Genomic DNA, 22,319 nt, shown 5'->3' with positions numbered 1-22,319 from the left:
CAAAGAGTTGGACATGACTGAGCGACTAAACTGAACTGAACCGAATATATATTTTAACCAGGGTTAATTTTAAGGATTTAGTTTTTCCTTCAAAGAGTAACAAAAGCTAGGAAGAATAAATACCTGTTTAAGAAAAATCAACATGACAATAGCTGCTAGTGCTAGAGGCTACCCAGGTAGCCTGTTGAAGAATGCACTAAAAGTGCCTGGATTTATTTCCAACATCTCATAACAGATTAATATTAAAATTTCAGTAATCTTCTTTTTTTTAAATTAAATTTAATTTTATTTTAAATTTTATTTTATTTTTAAACTTTACATAATTGTATTAGTTTTGCCAAATATCAAAATGAATCCACCACAGGTATACATGTGTTCCCCATCCTGAACCCTCCTCCCTCCTCCCTCCCCATACCATCCCTCTGGGTCGTCCCAGTGCACTAGCCCCAAGCATCCAGTATCGTGCATCAAACCTGGACTGGCATCTCGTTTCATACATGATATTTTACATGTTTAAATGCCATTCTCCCAAATCTTCCCACCCTCTCCCTCTCCCACAGAGTCCATAAGACTGTTCTATATATCAGTGTCTCTTTTGCTGTCTCGTACACAAGGTTATTGTTACCATCTTTCTAAATTCCATATATATGTGTTAGTATACTGTATTGGTGTTTTTCCTTCTGGCTTACTTCACTCTGTATAATAGGCTCCAGTTTCATCCACCTCATTAGAACTGATTCAAATGTATTCTTTTTAATGGCTGAGTAATACTCCATTGTATATATGTACCACAGCTTTCTTATCCATTCATCTGCTGATGGACATCTAGGTTGCTTCCATGTCCTGGCTATTATAAACAGTGCTGCGATGAACATTGGGGTACACGTGTCTCTTTCAGTAATCTTCTGTATCGACAAACTCAAAAACCAGTGGTTACCAAATATTTTGCTTGATGTACTGATATCTCTCTTTCTTAGGAGCACTTTAGCCTCCAGGTGCCGTACCTAATGCAGTTCATGAATGGAGTGTGTACATGAGAGTGGGAGTAGGGGTAGAAAAAGTTCAATTTAGACAGCAAATCTGTATTATTCCAGAGTCAACTTCCACACCATTAATTTTTTAAAACTTCAAAATCCATCAAAATGCTTATATAATGCTTTTTATCTTCAATATCATTAGAGCACCAAAGAACAAGACAATTACATTCTAAAAAATTACAAAAAAGTAAATCATAGAATTCCATTCAGTTTTTAACTATGTATAGTATTTATGAATCCACAAATTGCAGATGAAAAATAAGAAAAAGGTAATAAACATGATTTGTTTCTAACTGTGAAACATGTATTAGAAAATTCAAATCTGCTCTTGCAAAATGTTTTTCACCAGATTTTCTCCTGAGGGCCTGGGCATACTTACAGATTTTCAGATAAAGAATGCCTCATAAGACTTGAATTTTCACAACTGACTTGATTTTGACAGTCTTAGCTGATATCAAAGGACTTAACTCTTAGCCAGACCCAGAAAAAAATCTGCATGAAGTGACATAGGAATATCTGTGTTCAGTCCAGTTACAGTCACCACCGTTTGTAACCTTCACCTGATTTAAACTGAAATCTATTGTCTTGCACTGTTCTTTCAACTTGCAAACAGCAGTAGGAGAAAGGGAGCTGGTAAATAAAACATCCAAGAATATTATAATTTCCAAGTGTTGAAAGAAAGCTCATCTGAACATTACAGCAGGAATGATTTTAAAGTAATGTTTGCTGTTTGCAAACACAAGCAAGTATTCTGTGTTGTGTGGTAGTGTTTGAACTTTAAGTTAACTGATTACTTAAAACTTTTCAGAACCATAAATTTATATATCACAGATATGTCTATCCTAGCAAAGAGAAAAACAGGAGTTGTTCCATAACCCAGAGTAAAGTGTAAATGCCTCATCTGGATAAGATGACATCTTCATGACCAACACTCATAAAATTCAAGTCAATGTGGGGCCATGGGAAGATTCTAAAACAACTCAACTGAGTCTCAGACAGTCCTCAGGTAGGAAATACCAAAATTGAAGTCTCTATGAATTTCAGTACAATTCATTTCAAACACTTTTTTCCTCTTAAAGTTACTTGCAGACTAGAATGGTAGTGTTTGGTAAGTTATAAAAATAAGTGCAGATAAGGGCAGTCATCCCAATAAACTGCATTTTTGGAATGCTGGTAACAAATAATCACCTCTTTGAGATTATATGCCTCAAAGGAGATGTGAATGCATTTTGAGTTTTTCCAAAGAACTGATTTCCATTTATAATCCAAAAGCCAATGGTAAAGATGAAAAGTTCCAAAGAAAAATGTTGAAAAGAGCATTACACCTTTCTGCTTCCCTAAGATGAATGTCGTATTAATTTAGCACAGGAAAATGGGTGAATATATGCACTTACTACATTTTACTGTTTCACAGTCTATCCTAAGCCTGTAGTAATAATTAGCCTCATGATCAAGAACACTACTACTGTTTTAATTAATATGTGAACATCTCCCTACTATTATCAAGAATAGAAATGTTAGACTACAGACAGAGCCCAACCCATTGCTCTCCCCAGTTTGACATTGAATGTTCCAGTAGGGATTGGTGGCTAAAACAGGAATTGTTTATGTATTTGAGGAACCATGACTATACTAAGAAGGTCAAATATGCAGTCACTAGCAAATCCACCTTCTTTCTGGGGGCGGGCAATGGATTAAGAAAAAAAACTCTGGAAGTTCAAGGCTTCAGTTGTGGATATTAGAGCTTAGACATTTTGAGAAATCTTCTAGATTTTCTTGAAAAGTAAATATAAAACTAAAAGAACCTTGCCTACATGGTTCATGTGGTACCTCTCGTATAAACTTAAAACTTTTAATCATGTTTTTAAGGAAATGCTTTGAAATTCCTTAAAATACAAATAATAGAAATCTAACCAGCAGCAAAAAGATCCAAATTGTAGAGAAAAGATGGCAATTCTACTGAAAAGGAGCCCTACTTTCCTGTGCAAGGTGGCCAGCCCTGACTCAGCACAGATGGGACAATAATAGCTTAAATTGAATTCTCCTACTGCAGGATTATCCATTTCATTAGGGATTTAGACTCAGAGAGAGAGCTGTGCATTTTTGCTCATTCCTGTTCTCAAAATAATAATATCCTTTCCTCAAGCCAGTCAATTTTATTTAAAGTTTTCTATAGTTGAGACTGCTGTAAGCTATAATACCCAGCAGAATCTTTAGAAATGGCAAAGGTATATTACTTTTTACAGTGCAACTCCAATGATCTCCCCCTTTCTATCTCATTTTTATTTAACTTACAAGAACACATAAAAAATGTTAAATTTCCCTGTTATCCCTAGTCTGTGACCCATGTTAAATTGTATTTACCTCAGTGAAAAATGTTTCCACAACAATCATTTTTTGACATATAATTTTACATAATGAGGCATGAATGACTATTCATGATAAAAGTTAAAAAAAAAAAACCCAGACTAACATTGTTGCACTAATTAAGAATCCGCTATATAAAACAATAGAATTATTTCTAATATTTGCTTGAATTGGCCATTTTTCTTATGAAGAACACACAGAGTCAAGAGTGGGCAGAGTGTGTGCATACAGGGAAAAGTTAATCTATGCCTGTCTTTATTATGATAATGGAGTACTTTAGTCTCAAGAAATGAAAGAGAATTGTATCCATCCCCAATTCCCCTTGTGATGGTGTTAGGGAATGTTCTTTAGTGATCAAAATGAGAATGTGAAAGCTCTTTCTTTGTAAGCTATAAAGTAAAATTCATATATAAGTTAGTATCATTGTTGGCCTAATGCTTATTTGTATCTGAGGCTAAAATGAAACACTTGGAGGTTGTTTCCTGTCTGGTTCTTCCAAAGCAGATCCTGAGACTAGGATTTGGGTGCAGGAAGTAAACAGTGGAGGTGACCTCAGGGAGCGTAAGTGAGGGAGTGGAGACTTTTGGATGGCGAGGGAGAAGTCAGCAAAAAAGTCCCTGGCACTTTCTAGAGGCCCTGTACCACTGAGCTCACGCTGAAGGTGCTAGTGAAGCCCTGGGGCAGAGATGGAGAGAGACATGGGTGGTTGCTGGAGGTGAAGAGCTGTCAGCAGGAACAAGACTGTCTTTCCCAACAGCTGCAGATGACCCAGGCCCTGCCAGAGGGACATGGGGCAGGGCATTTGCAGTGTGTGCTGAGAAGGCAACTGTCATACACAGGCTCAGAAGCAAAGTCAAGAGCAGGCTTCTGGAGTCTTATTTGTGCTGTCTATCTTGGTCCCAGGCTGATCATAAACATTTTGCATGGGTGAAGCATTCTAGGTGAAATTACCCTCAGTTTCTTTTAATACTGTGTATTGGTGCCGCTATTAGCTATTTTTAGATGTTGAGATTGAAGTGCTGTCCAGCCTCTGCTAGGTTTCATGAAATTTATTGATATGGTTTGGGAGGCAACACATTCTAGTACAATTTGTTTTGAGCCTGGATTCTCATTAGAATCATCCAAGGAGATTTGAAGGAAAATACTGGCCCACCCCCATTTAAAATAAGGATCTCTAGATGTGGGGCCAAGGTCTTGGTGTGTGTGTGTGTGTGTGTGTGTGTGTGTATAACCTCTCCAGATGATTTTTCTTTGCAATGAAAATTTAAATCACTTGGTAATGAAAAGAATGTAGCTTTGGAAAAATTTGGAATCAGGTAGCCTTATGTAGAGAATGTAGCCACTCCACTAAGCAGCTGTATAGAATTCTGTGAGTAACATATCTTCTCTGGGCTCAGTTTCCTGATTTACAAAACAGGGATACTATATCTATCTCACAGACTTCTCTAAGAATTAAATGCATGCAAAAAAGCCTACTCTTGTGCCTGGCACACAGTTGGTGCTTAATAAATGTCAGTTCTCACCTTCCCCGTATTGTTAAACTTGCTCTGAAAAGTACTTCTGTGTCTCCATACATTGGAAAATGAAAATTAAGTTTTCACATGTAGATGGAGAAGGTGGAGAGCTGTAAGAACAAATGGAGGAGAGCAGGATTGGATTGTTACACTGTTAGAAGTTGAGGAAGGAGAATGTAGGAAAAGAACAAACAACTGACTGAAAATGGAAACAAGAAAACCACAAACCAGTTAAAATACAACTATACAATGGCTTCTTCTGGAACAGATTTAGGTTGGCATGAGAGCTAGTCTCTGCTAGGATAAGTGGATACTGTGGTGACAGGCCTTGCCCTCATAAAAGTGTCTGTGTGAAGTTGAAGTCCCAAGTGGAAATACCTTCAGAGTGCAGGTAAAATGTTTACCAGGAAGCATTTATAGTACTCTGTGCTGAGCTAAGTCACTTCAGTCATGTCTGACTCTTTGTGACTCCATGGATTGTAGCCCACCAGGCTCCTCTCTCCATGGGCTTCTCCAGGCAAGAATACTAGAGGGGATTGCCATGGCCTCATCCAGGGTTATAGCACTCTAGGTTAGGCTAAGTAGCCTCTTCTGGGTTTCTTGGGTTACTTTTAAATTAGTATTCTTTATTGTATTCAGAGTAACTATTTGTGTGTTGACTAGAAGACTCAATTTCTTTGAGGCAGGGCTGTGTTCTTTCATTGACAATACTTGGTAAACAATTGAATTCAACCATTATCAAACTAAGTGAAAACCCAGAAAAACATGTCAAACTTTGAGATTGTCTCTCGCAACAAGTGGCAGCCTTAATGCCTTCCCCTTTGTTTCAAGAATGCTGAGTTTGTCCAAGTAGAGAAGAGTTTAAGGAGAGACAAAGTGTACACCTGTTTTGCTTCCATAAAGAATACCTGTCTTAAAATGGTGACAGTATTGCATAAGAAGGCAGAGCAAAGAGTTACAAATAAATGGAGCTGAGACTCTTACTACTGAACTTTATTAGTTGTGTGAGCCAGTTCTGAGTTGGGGTTTCTGTATCTCGAAAGCCAAAGTTTCCAAGTAAATATGGTTGTTTTGGGTAAAGACAGGATCGAAAGGCAATCTTTTGACCCTCTGCTCAGCCAAATAAGAAAGAGCCTTGGGCAAAGAGTTGGGCATGACTGAGCAACTAACACTTTCACTTTGGGCCTGGGACACTTCCTTACCAAGAGGTTAAGAGCCCACACAGCCCATACTGGTCTTTCTGTCTTGTATGGAGTATCTTTCCCTGTTTTATGCTCACAGAGTGTTGATGGTGCCTAAGTATGTATGTTAACAGCCCACAGGCAGGCACCCAGCTTTCAATATTTCAGATTCCACAGGGAGAGGTCAGGGTCCTTCTGTTGCAGCACAAGAAGGGTGTGCATAGACCATTGCTCTGTGTTGGCTGCCCTGGGGCCTGCTGGCCACAAGGAGCTGAAACCCACTACTGAAGCTGATCTTGCTGTTTCCTCTCTATGTAAGTAAAACATCATTCCATCTGGTGCTTGACTGTGTTGTGTTTTCCTTGGCAACCCCAACCCAACACACAGTAGGTAGAAGTGTTCGGAGTCCTCCTCTAGGGTTGGTAGCCAGTACATGGTATTCAGCCTGACAATCACCTTTATGCAAAAGTATAGTGAATGCCTTATCTTTAGATAAGCAGGATGACAGCTAAATTTCTTAGCATCAGTAGTTGTGTATAGTTGGAACTTTTCAAAACATATGGTAAGGCAAACCAAGGACTTTAGGTTAAAAGGGATTTATTGGCAGGATCTTGGGATAATTTATTGTGCACTGTGTCTCAGTGGGGCAGTGATGTGATTGGTGGAAAGAGGCCCATAACACAGTTAAAGGAATGTGTTTTCTCTGTTATCAAAAGATACAAAGACAGCTGCACCCAGCAACCTCACAAAGCAGGAGACGATGTGGCTTGCATCCTTATTCCTCCAGGATCCCTTTAAGGACAGTGAGCACAGACTGAGAACTTTGCTCTTCTCTACCCTTGAGGTCTTTTTACTCTCTTAGCCCCTTTCGGTCATACTGGGGAGAACCTGCTATCTGCTTGCCTGCCTACTGTATATGAGAAGTAAGACACAGAGATATAAGCAGATAGAAAGTATAAGAAGTAGGCACACCCCTCATTTGCCATGAGACTGGTAACATTAAAGGTTAGTGTACCACAAGTTTCTAGGTCTGAGCCTTCAGAGCTGCCTGAGGTCCATTCCATACTTCTAGAATAGAGACTGAATGAACAAACCCAACTCTTAGGGAAGCAAGAACGTGGGAACCTCAGGGACAAGATTGGAACCCCCTCTCCTCAAGGTTCTGACTCCCTGCCCATATCAACCAGGATGTTGAAACTCTTGACTGATGGCAGATCAAGGGCTCACATTCTCCCAGCAGTTTTATTCCCTTAGGACAGTTTTGAAAATGTCCGGGGAAGGCCTCTGACAGAGCAAACTTGGATCGTGTATCCTCTCCTATGAATTGAATTGTCTTAGCTCAAGCAGCTATAACAGAATATTATATATTGGGTGGCTTAAGCAACATTTATTTCTCAGAATTCTAAAGGGTGGGAGTTCTGATTAAGGTACCATCATGGTTGAGTTCTGATGAGAGCCTTCTTTCTGCTTTACAGTTGCTGAATGCCAAAGAATTGATGCTTTTGAACTGTGGTGTTGGAGAAGACTCTTGAGAGTCCCTTGGACTGCAAGGAGATCCAACCAGTCTATTCTGAAGGAAATCAGCCCTGGGATTTCTTTGGAAGGAATGATGCTAAAGCTGAAACTCCAGTACTTTGGCCACCTCATGCGAAGAGTTGACTCATTGGAAAAGACTCTGATGCTGGGAGGGATTGGGGCAGGAGGAGAAGAGGACGACAGAGAATGAGATGGCTGGATGGCATCACCGACTCGATGGACATGAGTCTGGGTGAACTCCGGGAGTTGGTGATGGACAGGGAGGCCTGGCGTGCTGCGATTCATGGGGTCGCAAAGAGTCGGACACGACTGAGCGACTGAACTGAACTGAACTGAACTGAACCTTCTTACTTAGCACAAAGCAGAGAGAAGAAGCAAACTCTCTCTATTATGAGAGCACTAATCCCATTTATGAGGGCTCCACCTCATGACTTAATCACTTCTGAAAGAAAGGCTCTGCCTCCTAAAGCCCATGCATTCAAGGTTAGGGTTCCAACATATGATTTTGGGCAGACACAAATATTCAGTCCATAACATGGGTTAAAGAGGTGAAGTGATGGGAGTTGGGAGGAGGGTACTAGTAGCACCATTACAGTCACACTGTTGGACCAGTGAAGATGAGTTCTCCAAAAGAAAGAATGAATCGTTCTTACAAGATGGAGTGATGGCCACATAAGGTAAGTAGATGCCACCACAACAGTAAACCTTCAAAATCCAAATAACCTTCACTGCTAATGCCACTAACTGACCCTGTTCGGGAAGAGATATCATCCTCAAGGGCCTTGTCTTTTAAAGAATGGTGCCCAACAGGGTTGTTTTTCTAATCATGTTTAGTCATGACAAATATTGCTGTGTTCCTGTCCCGTCATGAAAATACTAAAGGACAAAAGGTGACTGTGGTTCTATTTCTATGACATGGCTAGAACAGGCACATTCGTAGAGACATTAGGAAGATTAGAGGTTGCTGGGGCCTGGAGAGAGGTGGTAGTGAGAGTTAAAGAGAGTTTCTTTTTGAGATGATGCAGATATTCTAAAATTATGATGATGGTTGCATAACTTTGTAGATATAGTAAAAACCATTGGATTGTACACTTCAAATGGATGAATTATATGGTATGTGTATTATATCTAAATGAAGCTGTTAAAAAAAATAGAAGACTAAGTGGTTTCCTTGGAAAGAAGTTTAGAAGTTGGCAAAATAAGAAAAGCAGATGGACACCCCTGCAGCAAACCAGACCTACAACAGAAGATGGTGGGGACAAAGTCATGATTTAACTTGGAGCTGCAGCAGCTGGAGCTCCTGGGAACTCATTAGAAATGTGAATTTTGGGGCTTCACTGGTGGTACAGTGGTTAAGAATCTGCCTGCCAATGCAGGGGACACGGATTAGATCCCTGGTCCATGAAGACTCCAAATGTCGCCAAGCAACTAAGCCTGTGTGCCACAACTACTGCAACCTGAGTGCCCTAGAGCCTGCGCTCCACAACAAGAAGCCACTGCAGTGAGAAGCCCACGCACTACAAGCAAAAGTCACCCCCCACTCGCTCGCTGCAACTAGAGAAAGCCCGCATGCAGCAACAGAGACCCAGCACAGCCAAAAATAAATAAATAAATCTTTAAAAAAAGAAATGTGGTTCCTACTCCAAGCTACCAAATCCGAATCCCTGGGCATCACTAAAGCTGAGGAAGTATTAATTTAACTCATTGTTGCCTTTAATAAATGAGAACTCCTTCCCTAAACAGTGTGCAAGGTGCTTTCCAAACTGCAGGCCAAACAAGATATAAAAGCAGCATTAACGCATTAAAAAAAAATGTTACTTGGGCAATGGAACCTTAATTCTGTGTTTTGAAGATAACGATACCAACATAGCAGGGCTTATTAGCAGCCAGCAGTTATTTGCAGAGAAGGTAGTTATTTGCTGAAAGCTACTGAAGCAGTTAACCAGCCTGATGTGCCTTGAAGCTGCAAGTATTTTCTCCATGACCTGCTGGAGAGATACCTCTACCATTTTTCTCCAGTGAAGATGCTGAAATTGGTGTGAATGCAATGAAAGCTGAGATCCAGGTGGAAATTCAGAGATAGTTTTGTCATCTTGAAAGCCAATTACTTGCTCCAATGCCACATTTCCAGATCCAAGGTTTGAAGACAAATTTATCTCCTGTGATCATGTGAAGCATTGTAAGTGCTGAACACATATTAGAAATAAAAAAACAGAGCAAGAAAAACAATCTTAAGGCAGCTCCTGAAAATATTCAGAAATTATCTTCTTTAAATCCTGCACAAAGCTCAGTTGGTTGAGCCTGCTTCAGTGAAATTGCACTGTCACCATCGACCTAACCTTGGACTTCAAGAGGTAAATTTTGACCTTGGTCAGTTACTGTTAGGAAAGAAACTTAATAAATCGGTGACGGCGTCACTAGGGGCAGAATTCCACGCAGGTGGTGCTGGCCAAAAACATGGTGTACCTGTTCTGACCTCACTTGAAAGTGAATATCCCTTTGGTACAAAATTACTAACGATGGTGCAGTGGTTGAAAGAGCAGGCCAGCAGCTGTCTGAGCCCAAATGTTTCTATAGCTACAGTAAACCATTGTACTTTAAAAAATTAACTTTTAATAATACAATTTTAATATTGTAAAATCAAATTTTATGTATGGAATTTCATCCTAGGATAGAATATTTGGTTCTGGCCTTGCTTGGGCCATTGGGCATGTGAATGAACTGTGTTTTTGGCGCATCCCAGCTTTAGAGAGGACAAAACTTAAAATTAACATTCAATATCCTGGTTCTTAAAGCAATTGCTTGGCCTCCTCTGCAGCTCCATATCAGCTTGTGTCCTTGTTAAATTTTCTTCTCCTTCCCGTTTTCTGCTTCATTCCTCTCAGAAGACAAATATAAATTCCTTTCATTTTCTTAAGGGAACAATTTGGCCCTCTCCCACCTCTGCCTTCAAATTCAGCTAGGGCCTTTCTTCCTATTGTTAAGGTCTTATAGTAAGTACTGAAACCTAGAGCAGCACCTTGTCCAGACCCTTATGTAAATAAAAATGCATATGAGCAAATATATATATATATATACACTATGTATAATATACATGATATGCAAATAATGCAAGATACTAAATATTCAACTAAATAAAATTCCAGTGGGTGGAAATCAGGGGTGCATGGGAACTCTCTATGCTATCTTTATAATTTTTCTGCAAATCTAAATTTATTCCCAAAATTTAAAAAATATTTTAATAATGGATGAAAGAGTAATATGTTGGAGAAACAAAACAATCCTGCCAGCAAGACCTCCTCCATATCAATTTTAGAAGAGAGAAAACACATGATGCAGGTGGTCCATGCAAGAGACTACAAGTTAGGACAAAGCCTCATGTAATTTATAGAGCAGAGCAGAAGAAAGAGCAATGACTTCTCTGATCTCCTGGAAAGACAAAGGACTGTGCCTTCTAAAAGTCTCCTACCAACCCCTTAGCTAATTCCAGAGGTACACGTGTATTTACAATTCTCTTTGCTCCTGGCCTTGGAGATAACTCTGTTGTAAAGACTGGAGACTGGGCTTAACCTGTAGAGAGATTTATCTCTATTCCAAAGTTTAGAATGAGGGCTCAGATTCGTTCTGTCCCTATGATTTAGGAAGTACTCTTAAGAAAAGGGGTGGGTAGGAGAATGGTCTCTTTGCCCACTGCAAGCAGAGAAATTGATTTTATTTGCTCTCACAGTATCCTGGGTGGAAGACATGCAGCAAGGAGGACTGATAGGCTGCTGGTTAGGATGTAAATTGGTAAACCCCTTTGGAAAACATTGACCATACCAAAGGAATCACAACAAACTGTGGAAAATTCTTAGATGGGAATAACAGACCACTTGACCTGCCTCCTGAGCAATCTGTACGCAGGTCAAGAAGCAACAGTTAGAACTGGACATGGAACAACAGACTGGTTCCAAATAGGGAGAGGAGTATGTCAAGACTGTATATTGTCACCCTGCTTATTTAACTTCTATGCAGAGTACATCATGAGAAACGCTGGGCTGGCAGAAGCACAAGCTGGAATCAAGATTTTCAGGAGAAATATCAATAACCTCAGATATGCAGATGACACCACCCTTATGGCAGAAAGTGAAGAACAACTAATAAGGCTCTTGATGAAAGTGAAAGAGGAGAGTGAAAAAGTTGGCTTAAAGCTCAACATTCAGAAAACTAAGATCATGGCATCCAGTCCCATCACTTCATGGCAAATAGATGGGGAAACAATGTGACAGCCTTTATTTGGTGGGGGGCTCCAAAATCACTGCAGATGGTGACTGCAGCTAGGAAATTAAAAGACGCTTGCTCCTTGGGAGAAAAGTTATGGCCAACCTAGACAGCTTATTAAAAAACAGAGACAATACTTTGCCAACAAAGGTCCATCTAGTCAGAGCTATGGTTTTTCCAGTGGTCATGTATGGATGTGAGAGTTAGACTATAAAGAAAGCTGAGCACCAAAGAATTGATGCTTTTGAACTGTGGTGTTGGAAAAGACTCTTGAGAGTCCCTTGAACTGCAAGGAGATCCAACCAGTCCATCCTAAAAGAAATTAGTCCTGAATATTCATTGGAAGGACTGATGCTGAAGCTGAAACTCCAATACTTTGGTCACCTGATGTGAAGAATTGACTCATTGGAAAAGACCCTGATACTGGGAAAGATTGAAGGTGGGAGAGGGGCATGACAGAGGATGAGATGGTTGGATGGCTCAATGGACATGAGTTTGAGTAAACTCCGGGAGTTGATGATGGACAGGGAGGCCTGGCATGCTGCAGTCCATGGGGTTGCAAAGAGTCAGACATGACTGAACAATTGAACTGAACTGAGAAAAGAGAAGATGCACCTACCCTAAGAAACCCTGGTCTCTTTGCACCAGGAGACATAAAGAATAAAAAGGCCACCACAGCATTACTCAAAATAGCAGCAAACTGAAAACAGCCTAATAGTCCACTGACCAGAATGATGAATAAGTAAATGCTAATATATTCAATAATAGAATGTGGTGGAGCCAGTGATCATGACTGAACTAGAATTTCACCCATCAACATGGCTGTCTCACAAATACACTAATGAGTAAAAGAAGTCACAGAATATAGAATATATAAAGTATGAAAACACAGATATAACATTCAGAAGCAACAACTTTAAATGAATACTCTTTAGGGATAGATATATATGTTATAAAATTATTAAGAAAAGCAAGGAAGTAGTAAAAAAGGAATACATAGTTAACAAAAGTCTGTATCCCTTTCACTTCTGGAGTGAAAGGGATACAGATAGGGGCCTTGAAAACATCGGTAACATTATTTCTTAGATTGAGCAGTGGATACATAAATATTTATTTTATTATTCTGTATACATTATGCAGGTAATATAATCTTTTAAAGTATGAAGTAGCTTGTGATAGATTATTTGCTTTAATGGATGGTAGGAACAATAAAAGCTAAGGGAGAGGTTAGTGCTGGCAGGATTCCCAGAGCAGAACCCTTCAGGAGGAGCCAGCTTCAGTTGGGCCTCTGAAAGGAAAAGTGAAGTGAAAGTGAAAGTCACTCAGTCCTGTCCGACTCCATGGAATTCTCCAGGCCGGAATACTGGAGTGGGTAGCTGTTCCCTTCTCCAGGGGATCTTCCCAACCCAGGGATCAAACCCAGGTGTCCTGCATTGCAGGTGGATTCTTTACCAGCTGAGCCATGAGGGAAGCCCTTTGAAAGGAGGAATAGTTTTTTTCACATGGTTTTTCAAACTTGGAATGAATATTAGAGTTCACTTGCCCCACCCCTTCCTTTTTGGTAATGAAGAAATAGAAATACAGGGAAGCATCTTTTAAAAAACTCAATATATCTTTACACTGTCAGACCAGTTGCAAGGTGAAAAAATCTGAGTGAAAAGCTCTCTTGAGAAGAGCATTTTAGGAGTTGAACACCATAGCTTTACGAATGTCAGGCTGTGGTTCCCTTTTTTTTTTTCTCGGTTTTTCACACTTCTCTGCTCAGTATTGCTACCAGCCCCATTCAGGGGCCCCCCTGAGTGGGTAGTTCAGCTATTATTAGTCAGGTGCGGCTATGAGTGAATGGGTAACTCAACTTCCTCTTTTGCCCCCTGGCAGGTGCTGCCTGGGGCCTTTGCTTGGGGCCTATGAGATTACATCTGGGATAGGAGCAGCACCAGAAGAACATCCTGTCCACAGCCTCCTGGAGTCCTAGGTCATCATCCCCACACATCCAGAGAGTGCCAAGTGCCAGCAATGTTATGTATTAATATTATTCACTTCATCTTTAAAAAGCTACCTTATTTCATCATAGACTCACACAACTACTCAGTAACAGAATTTATAATTCCCTCTCCCACGCCTGCGAGTTTTGTTTTTTTTTTTCCATAAAAGAGGAAGTAGAGATTCAGAAGTTAACTTGTCAAAGTTCACACCTTCAAAAATGACTGTCAAGTTTCAACTCAGAGCTGCTTGGATCCAAAGTAAGTGCTGTTTTCACTATGACCTGCTGTGAAGTATATTATTATTATTTATTATTTTTTAACAACAATAACAAAAACAACAACAAAGTGACTTATTTGCAACACAGCCCAGTTCTCATCACTTCAATACAGCATTGGAGTAGAAAAGAGTCACAGTAACTATTTAATCCTGTTTTTCCCCTGTCATGAATTGGCAATTTATTTATGATTTTAGTATTTCACTGGGAATAAGTTTGCCAAATTAAATACTATGCAACATTTGGGACATATTTGTACAAAAAATTACTCATTGTTATCTGAAATTCAAATTTAACTGGGCATCTTTTTTTAAATTAATTTATTTTAATTTGAGGATAATTACTTTACAGTATTGTGATGGTTCCTGCCATACATCAACATGAATCAGCCACAAGTATACATGCGTCCCCTCAGCTTGAAACCCCCTCCCTCCTCCCTGCTGGCATCTTCTATTTTTAATTGCTAAATCCAGCAACCCTAACAGAAAACCTTTGAGGAGTGTTATTTCTAGTGAGGTTCTCCTCTTCATGAAGTAAGGAGAAACACATGGGATGGAAATGGCAGCCCACTCCAGTGTTCTTGCCTGGAGAATCCCAGGGACGGGGGAGCCTGGTGGGCTGCCGTCTATGGGGTCGCACAGAGTTGGACACAACTCAAGCGACTTAGCAGCAGCAGCAGCAGCAAAAGGTTAAGTAAGTCTTCTTGAGTCTTAACTGGGGGTGATTTTGCTCCCTCCCAACATTTAGCAATGAGTGGAGATATATTCGGTTGTCCTAGCTGAGGGAGGGCTTACCTTGGCACTGAGTGGTAAAAGCCAGGGATGTTGTTAAATATCCGACACTGCACAGGACAGCCCCACAACAAAGAATTATCTAGTCCAAAATGCAAGTAGTACCAAGGTTGAGAGGGTTTCCCTTATAGCTCAGTTGGTAAAGAATCTGCCTGCAATTCAGGAGATCCTGGTTCCATCCGTGGGTAGAGAAGATCCCCTGGCGAAGGACTAGGTTACCCATCCAGTATTCTTGGACTTCCCTTGTGGCTCAGCTGGTGAAAAATCCGCCTGCAATGTGGGAGACCTGGGTCAACCCTGGGTTGGGAAGATCCCCTGGAGAAGGGAAAGGCTACCCACTCCAGTATTTTGGCCTGGAGAATTCCATGGACTATATAGTCCATGGGGTTGCAAAGAGTCAGACAGGATTGAGCAACTTTCACTTTCACCAAGGTTGAGAAACCTTGCCTTATAGAATCACTCATCTAAGATAGTATAAACCCAAGAAAATTATATATGTGTATTTTAAATCCCTTTAAGGCTACCAATATGTTTCCAAATAGGGCTTGGCCTTCTTCCATTTCTCAGAAAAATAATGCCAAAGCTGTTTGTTTATCTGAACCAGTTAACTCATAACTATGGATGCTAGTGGCAGCAGGGGCAGACGCAACTTTTTACATATTATTACAATAAACTTTTGATATCAGATTTGTACTCTTAATTATGTTCTTTGAATAATGATTTTTATATATTTTTACTGTTCTTTTTACAAATAGAATAATTCATGTGAACAATAAACAAATCCAATTGTAAACTATAGAAATGTAGAAGTATGTGATGGTAGATGAATTTTCACTAGAAAATTTTTAATAATTTTAAGGAACAGTGACACATGTTATTTGTTAACAAAAATTTTTAATTAACCTTTAAGATTAAACCTGTGTGCTGGAAACTAAGGGGAGATACAAGAAGCATAAAAGAGCTATGCCTCTTGGAACTTTCTATATGATCTGTAAGAGAAAACATTTCTCAAACCAGCAAGTATTAATAGCATGTGAGTCAATTTATGTTTAAGTACACTAAGACTGCAAGGAGATCCAACCAGTCCATTCTGAAGGAGATCAGCCCTGGGATTTCTTTGGAAGGAATGATGCTAAAGCTGAAACTCCAGTACTTTGGCCACCTCATGCGAAGAGTTGACTCATTGGAAAAGACTCTGATGCTGGGAGGGATTGGGGGCAGGAGGAGAAGGGGACGACAGAGAATGAGACGGCTGGATGGCATCACTGACTCGATGGACTTGAGTCTGAGTGAACTCCGGGAGTTGGTGATGGACAGGGAGGCCTGGTGTGCTGCAATTCATGGGGTCACAAAGAGTCGGACACAGCTGAGCGACTGAACTGAACTGAACTGAACACTAAGTCTTTCAAAACTGCTTTCAGGGTGCGATCAATGTAAGCTAGAGTTTTCAGGGACGAGGCAGGATTTTCGAGCAGCTAACAATTTTGACCCATTCTTTTCTCTTAAAGCTGGTAAATATCATGGACTCACTTCTCTTGCCCAATCCCAACTCCAAAATACACACACAATTATGTATAGAATATCTAAGTTTTCACTAATCCCCTTGAAACCTATGCTCCAAAGATGTCCACAGCCTTGGTGAAAAAGCTCTGTTCTGCTAGAGAATTAGATCTGATTAGACCAATGAGGAAAATAATAGTTTTCTAAGGGCAAGGAAGCAGACCCAAATGGCCAAGCACCTCCTATACAATCTGGTACATATTGAGTAACATTCTTGATTTGTACTAGGGGTGGAGTTAGAAATGAAGTGGTCCTCAGAAACAGTCTCCATATTTGTTTGAAATAGATGACGGTCAAAACTGGTTGGGTATTGGCAACTGCATGCAGTTCAACCTGGTATATGCTGTACATAATGAAATGCACTCTAATCCAATCTGTACTTCAAGTCAGTAAGAGCTTTGAAAGTGAAAGTGAAGTTGCTCAGTCGCGTCCAACTCTTTGCGACCCCATGAACTGTAGCCTACCAGGATCCTCTGTCCATGGGATCTTTCAGGCAAGAGTACCGGAGTAGGTTGCTATTTCCTTCTCCAAGGGATCTTCCTGATCCAGGGATCAAACCCGGGTCTCCCAAATCGTAGGCAGATGCTTTGGTTGGTCCCAAAGTTGGAGTTGCTGTGGCTGTTGGTCCTGGGGTAGAACTTTCACTGAATGATTGGAGGGATGGCTTTAATTTTTTGTTTTAATAACTAATGGAAGTTGGGAAAGTTGTCTTTTGGCTATTTGCTGTGTGACTCCTTTTCTCCTTTATCTGCTTCCTTTCACTGGGACATTGGCATGTAGAACTTGGACCTCCAGGTGCTCAAAGTGTGCCCAAGTCTTGAACAGCAAGTAAATCAACCTGTAAAGATAATTCTAACTTCAGTTTGTAGCCTTTAACATTTTATCCAGATTTATTTCTGGGCCCTGAAGTGAAAAAAGAGCAGTATATTCTAAATTTATTTCTTGTCAAGAGCCCCTAGAGATGGGGAACACAAGAGACCCTTGTTCAACATCCTTGAAAATGAAAATTTGCTGTATTTTGGTGAGATTGATTTAGAAAAAGAAATTTCTATGTTTAAAAAAAAGACTAAAGACAACACATACTAAAATTATTTGAATTTTACAGATGATACCCTACTAATATTTTTAGTTTAGCACCATCTGTTTATCTGAAATTAAATTTCTGACAAATGGTCATGCCAGGAGATGCTGTTTTTATTTTTATGTGCAGCTGAAACATATAATAATAAAAATCTGCTAGAGTTGAAGAAATATGTTCATAAAATGTTTCTTTTTTAATCTGAGTTGGCTGAGAAAATGACTTTTTAATCTAGTGGCAGCTGCTTTCATTTGGCTGGTGTTCAGGCTAGTTTATGTTGGAGACAGATCATTTGTTTTATATTTGGACGCAGTATAACAAACAGTGCCTTTTGAGCTATGAGGAGGACCCAGATATCACAAACATCTTATTTTCCCTATTAGTCTACCTTTCTAATTATTTCTTGTTTCTCTGACGGCACAAGTGTCATGCAATAGGTTTGTAAATTAAAAGCACAAGTGGCAAATTGCATACCACCCAGTTGCTGTTATTTTTATTCAACTCTGAGAAAGTCAAACCTACACATTAATTGGCATTTGTTTACAGAAGAAGAAAATGATGGCTTTTGAAAATATGACTCAGTGGAAACACTTCTTGTCACACTGGCTTGCAAATAGAATCACTGCATTCCCTTTGGGTACTATGGGTGATTCCACTGGGAGCCTGATTCTTCCCAACAGAGTGTTAATTAAATAGAGCCACCTCTTGGCACTTCTCTTGCTCCAACTACACTTCAGAATCCTCCAGCTGCCTCTTTAATCAACAACATGTGTTGGGTGTCTACTTTTAGTGTGAGGCACTGCAGCTACCACCCTGATTTCAAAGGCAGTGGCAAGGACAGGGTTTTATTACATTACTTCAAAGTCAGGGCACCTAAACCTATGTTAGCAAAGTCATTAATATCTGCCATTGACTTGGAATGATTGAACTTCCCAAGGAAAGTAAAATTTAATAGATGACAGAGATCTTGCCTTTTTCTCTTTGCACCCCAGCACTTAGCATATAGATCTCCTTCAGTTCAGTTCAGTCTCTCAGTCGTGTCCGACTCTTTGTGACCCTATGGACTGCAGCACACCAAGCTTCCCTTTTCATCACCAACTCCCAGAGTTTACTCAAACTCATGTCCATTGAGTTGGTGATGCCATCCAGCCATCTCATCCTCTGTCATCCCCTTCTCCTCCCGCCTTCAATCTTTCCCAGCATCAGGGTCTTTACCAATGAGTCAGTTCCTCACATCAGGTGGCCAAAGTATTGGAGTTTCAGCTTCAGCATCAGTCCTTCCAATGAACATTCAGGACTGATTTTCCTTTAGGATGGACTGGTTGGATCTCCTTGCAGTCCAAGGGACTCTCAAGAGCCTTCTCCAACACCAAAGTTCAAAAGCATCAATTCTTTGGTGCTCAGCTTTCTTTATAGTCTAACTCTCACATCCATACATGACTACTGGAAAAACCATAGCCTTGACTAGACGGACCTTTGTTGGCAAGAAGAACTAAAGGGCCTCTTGATGAAAGTGAAAGAGGAGCATGAAAAAGTTGACTTAAAGCTCAACATTCAGAAAACTAAGATCATGGCATCCAGTCCCATCACTTCATGGGAAATAGATGGGGAAACAGTGACAGACTTTATTTTTGGGGGCTCCAAAATCATTGCAGGTGGTGAATGCAGGGGACATGAGTTTGAGTAAACTCCAGGAGTTGGTGATGGAAAGGGAGGCCTGGAGTGCTGCAGTCCATGGGGTCGCAGTCAGACACGACTGAGCAAATGAACTGAACTGAAGGAGATTTATATGCTAAGTTCTGGGGTGCAAAGAGAAAAAGGCAAGATCTCTCTCGTCTATTAAATTTACACTTTCCTTGGGAAGTTCAGTGACACATGCCATAAGGGTGGTGTCATCTGCATATCTGAGGTTATTGATATTTCTCCCAGCAATCTTGATTCCAACTTGTGCTTCATCCAGCCCAGTGTTTCTCATGATGTACTCTGCATATAAGTTAAATGAGCAGGGTGACAATATACAGCTTTGACGTACTCCTTTCCCTATTTGGAACCAGGCTGTTGTTCCATGTCCAGTTCTAACTGTTGCTTCCTGACCTGCATACAGATTTCTCAAGAGGCAGGTCAGATAGGCTGACATTCCCATCCCTTTAAGAATTTTCCATAGTTTGTGGTGATCCACACAGTCAAAGGTTTTGGCATAGTCAACAAAGCAGAAATAGATGTTTTTCTGGAACTCTCTTGCTTTTTTGATGAGCCAACGGATGTTGGAAATTTGATCTCTGGTTCCTTTGCCTTTTCTCAAACCGGCTTGAACACCTGGAAGTTCACGGTTCACGCATTGCTGAAGCCTGGCTTGGAGAATTTTGAGCATTACTTTACTAGCGTGTGAGATGAGGGCAATTGTGTGGTAGTTTGAGCATTCTTTGGCATTGCCTTTCTTTGGGATTGGAATGAAAACTGACCTTTTCCAGTCCTGCGGTCACTGCTGAATTTTCTAAATTTGCTGACATATTGAGTGCAGCAGCACTTTCACAGCATCATCTTTTAGGATTTGAAATAGTTCAACTGGAATTGCATCCCCTCTACTAGCTTTGTTCATAGTGATGCTTCCTAAGGCCCACTTGACTTCGCATGTTTATCTAATAAATGTACTTTTCTTATTGGGCAGTAGCAATTTAATTTTGTATGCCAACTTCTCTTTAAACTAAAAACAAAACAAAACCCAATGCATTATTTTGAAATGAAGAGTCTTGTCTTCAGCAATAAATTTATTACTCAAAAAAGTGAAATACATTTTTAGGAAAATTGATGTATGAGGTCAGCCTGCCATAACAAAACACCACGGACTGGGTGGCTTAAACAACAATAATTAATTTATCACATTTATGGAAGATGGGAAGTCCAAGCTCAAGGTGCCAGGTGATCTGGATCTGATGATAGCCTTTGGTAGTCTTCTTACTGTGTCCTAACAGGGGAGAAAGAGATATTCCCCTTCTTATAAGGCCACAGTCCTATACAAAGCCCTTATGACCTCATTTTACCTTAATTATCTTCTAAACGCCCTTTCTGTAAATACAGTCACTTTGGTGGTTAGGACTTCAACGTTTGAATTTTGGGAGTGTACAATCCAGTCCATAGCAATTGGACTGAACTAAAAGAGACACTTTAGTTTTTGGACTCTTAAATTACCATGAAAACAAGCAACTTAAACAACTTTGGTATTAATATTATTACCTTTTAATTTCATATGTCAAAAATAAGCCCATTTTTAAAATTGTGTTTAAAGTTTGAAAATACACCAAACTAATCTATAGAGTAATAAAAGCCAGGAGAGCCATTCCTGGGGAGAGGAGGATATAGTGACTGAGAGAGGGCACAGAGTGGACTTCTGGGATGCTCCAGTGCTCCAGTTCCTGTTTGGAGGAGAGTCAAAGGGTGTGATCAGTTTGTGAATACTTGCTGAGCTGTTCATACATAATGATTTGTGCATTTTCCTGTATGTGCGTTATAGCTCAACCCAAAACTAAAACACGAAAATAAATCTTAGTGATGTATATAATACTAGAGATAAACTGCACAACTATCCCATTTTGTCCCAATCTAAACAGCAAAGAGGTTATTCCTCTGTCTTCTAGTTCAAAAAGTCACTAGAGGTTAAAATCTGATGAGTGGGAGTGTACAAAGAAGACTATCCCTGTGTAAGGTTGACATAATATTATCTTCCCACAAACACCAGCAGAACTGCAGACATAGTGAAAATTTCTGCCTGACATTGCTTGATGTTGTTTTTCTCCGCCTGGTAGCTCAGCAGCTGGAGGCTAAAAAGCCAGGTTTCCAGGGAGAGGAGGAAAGCTTTCTGGAGAAAGAGCAATATGGGCTCCAGATCAGGCATAGCCAGGGTCCTTTTGTGAGTGGTGGCAGTTTTAAACAGATCGTAAACCAACTTTGTCCTGTTGTTCCAGAAAGTTCCACCTGCCATAGGAAGAGGCTCTGGATCTGTGCGAGTACCAAAGGTGGCTTTTCTAGATAATGTGTGGAACTTTAGAGTCAAATGGTATGTTTGTAACTATGGATATCAGTGTCCCTAGAAGCATCACTGTCACACACCTAAGGTGGAGCTTGTTTTCCCAATAGACAATTGCAGTTAAGGAGTTTGTACTGCATGACGTTTTTGATCAGCCAGTGGCCGATTTTCAGAGACCTTCCAGATTTGCAAATAGGTTACTGCTCAACTTCCAGAACACCACAGCTGTACTCCATTGTCCCCATTTCTCACATTCAGCATTTTTTGTTTCACATTGTGTTTTAACTTTCTCCAGGAAGTTAACAACAGAAGCCAGTTGAACTTGTTCAAAACCTTTTATGTTTGTAGAGTTGACTGTGCCTTAGAGGCAAATGGAAATTTCTTTGTTCGAGGAGAACTGGCTCTGTCAACAATTATCTTGGTGTTCTTGTATTGTCTGTCATGTGTAAAAGAGCACATTTACCTCTACTTACCTTTTATGATTATTGAGATGTGATTTTTAAAATAACTGTATAAAATGCTTTTACGATAAACTTTGGAGCTGTTAGTTGTCATTTCTGTACGGAAATGTTCCCTCATGGAAAGTAATGATTTTTAAGTTATTGAAGGTGTTGAAAAGTTCTGACATGGTGTTTGTGGGTTCTGTGTGTACTGTTACCAGGCCTGTCTCTTGAAGCTTTCCTAACTTAACAGACTCTAGATGTTCATGGT

General features: G+C 40.1%; 1 long non-coding RNA gene across 1 annotated transcript in view; it reads left to right on the top strand.

The window, feature by feature from the left end:
* Positions 1 to 7,579: 7,579 nt before the first annotated feature.
* The window catches only part of LOC139180896 (uncharacterized), a 103,180-nt gene continuing 88,440 nt past the window's right edge, over positions 7,580 to 22,319 (top strand). The window contains exon 1 of the long non-coding RNA XR_011565098.1: positions 7,580 to 8,312. This is a non-coding gene — a long non-coding RNA (uncharacterized lncRNA). The remainder of the gene's footprint in view (positions 8,313 to 22,319) is intronic.

The sequence above is a fragment of the Bos indicus genome, chromosome X, assembly GCF_029378745.1.
Source record: "Bos indicus isolate NIAB-ARS_2022 breed Sahiwal x Tharparkar chromosome X, NIAB-ARS_B.indTharparkar_mat_pri_1.0, whole genome shotgun sequence".
NCBI lineage: Eukaryota > Metazoa > Chordata > Mammalia > Artiodactyla > Bovidae > Bos > Bos indicus.
The sequence above is the reverse complement of the archived record's forward strand: the minus strand, read 5'-3'. Positions and strand labels throughout refer to the sequence as shown.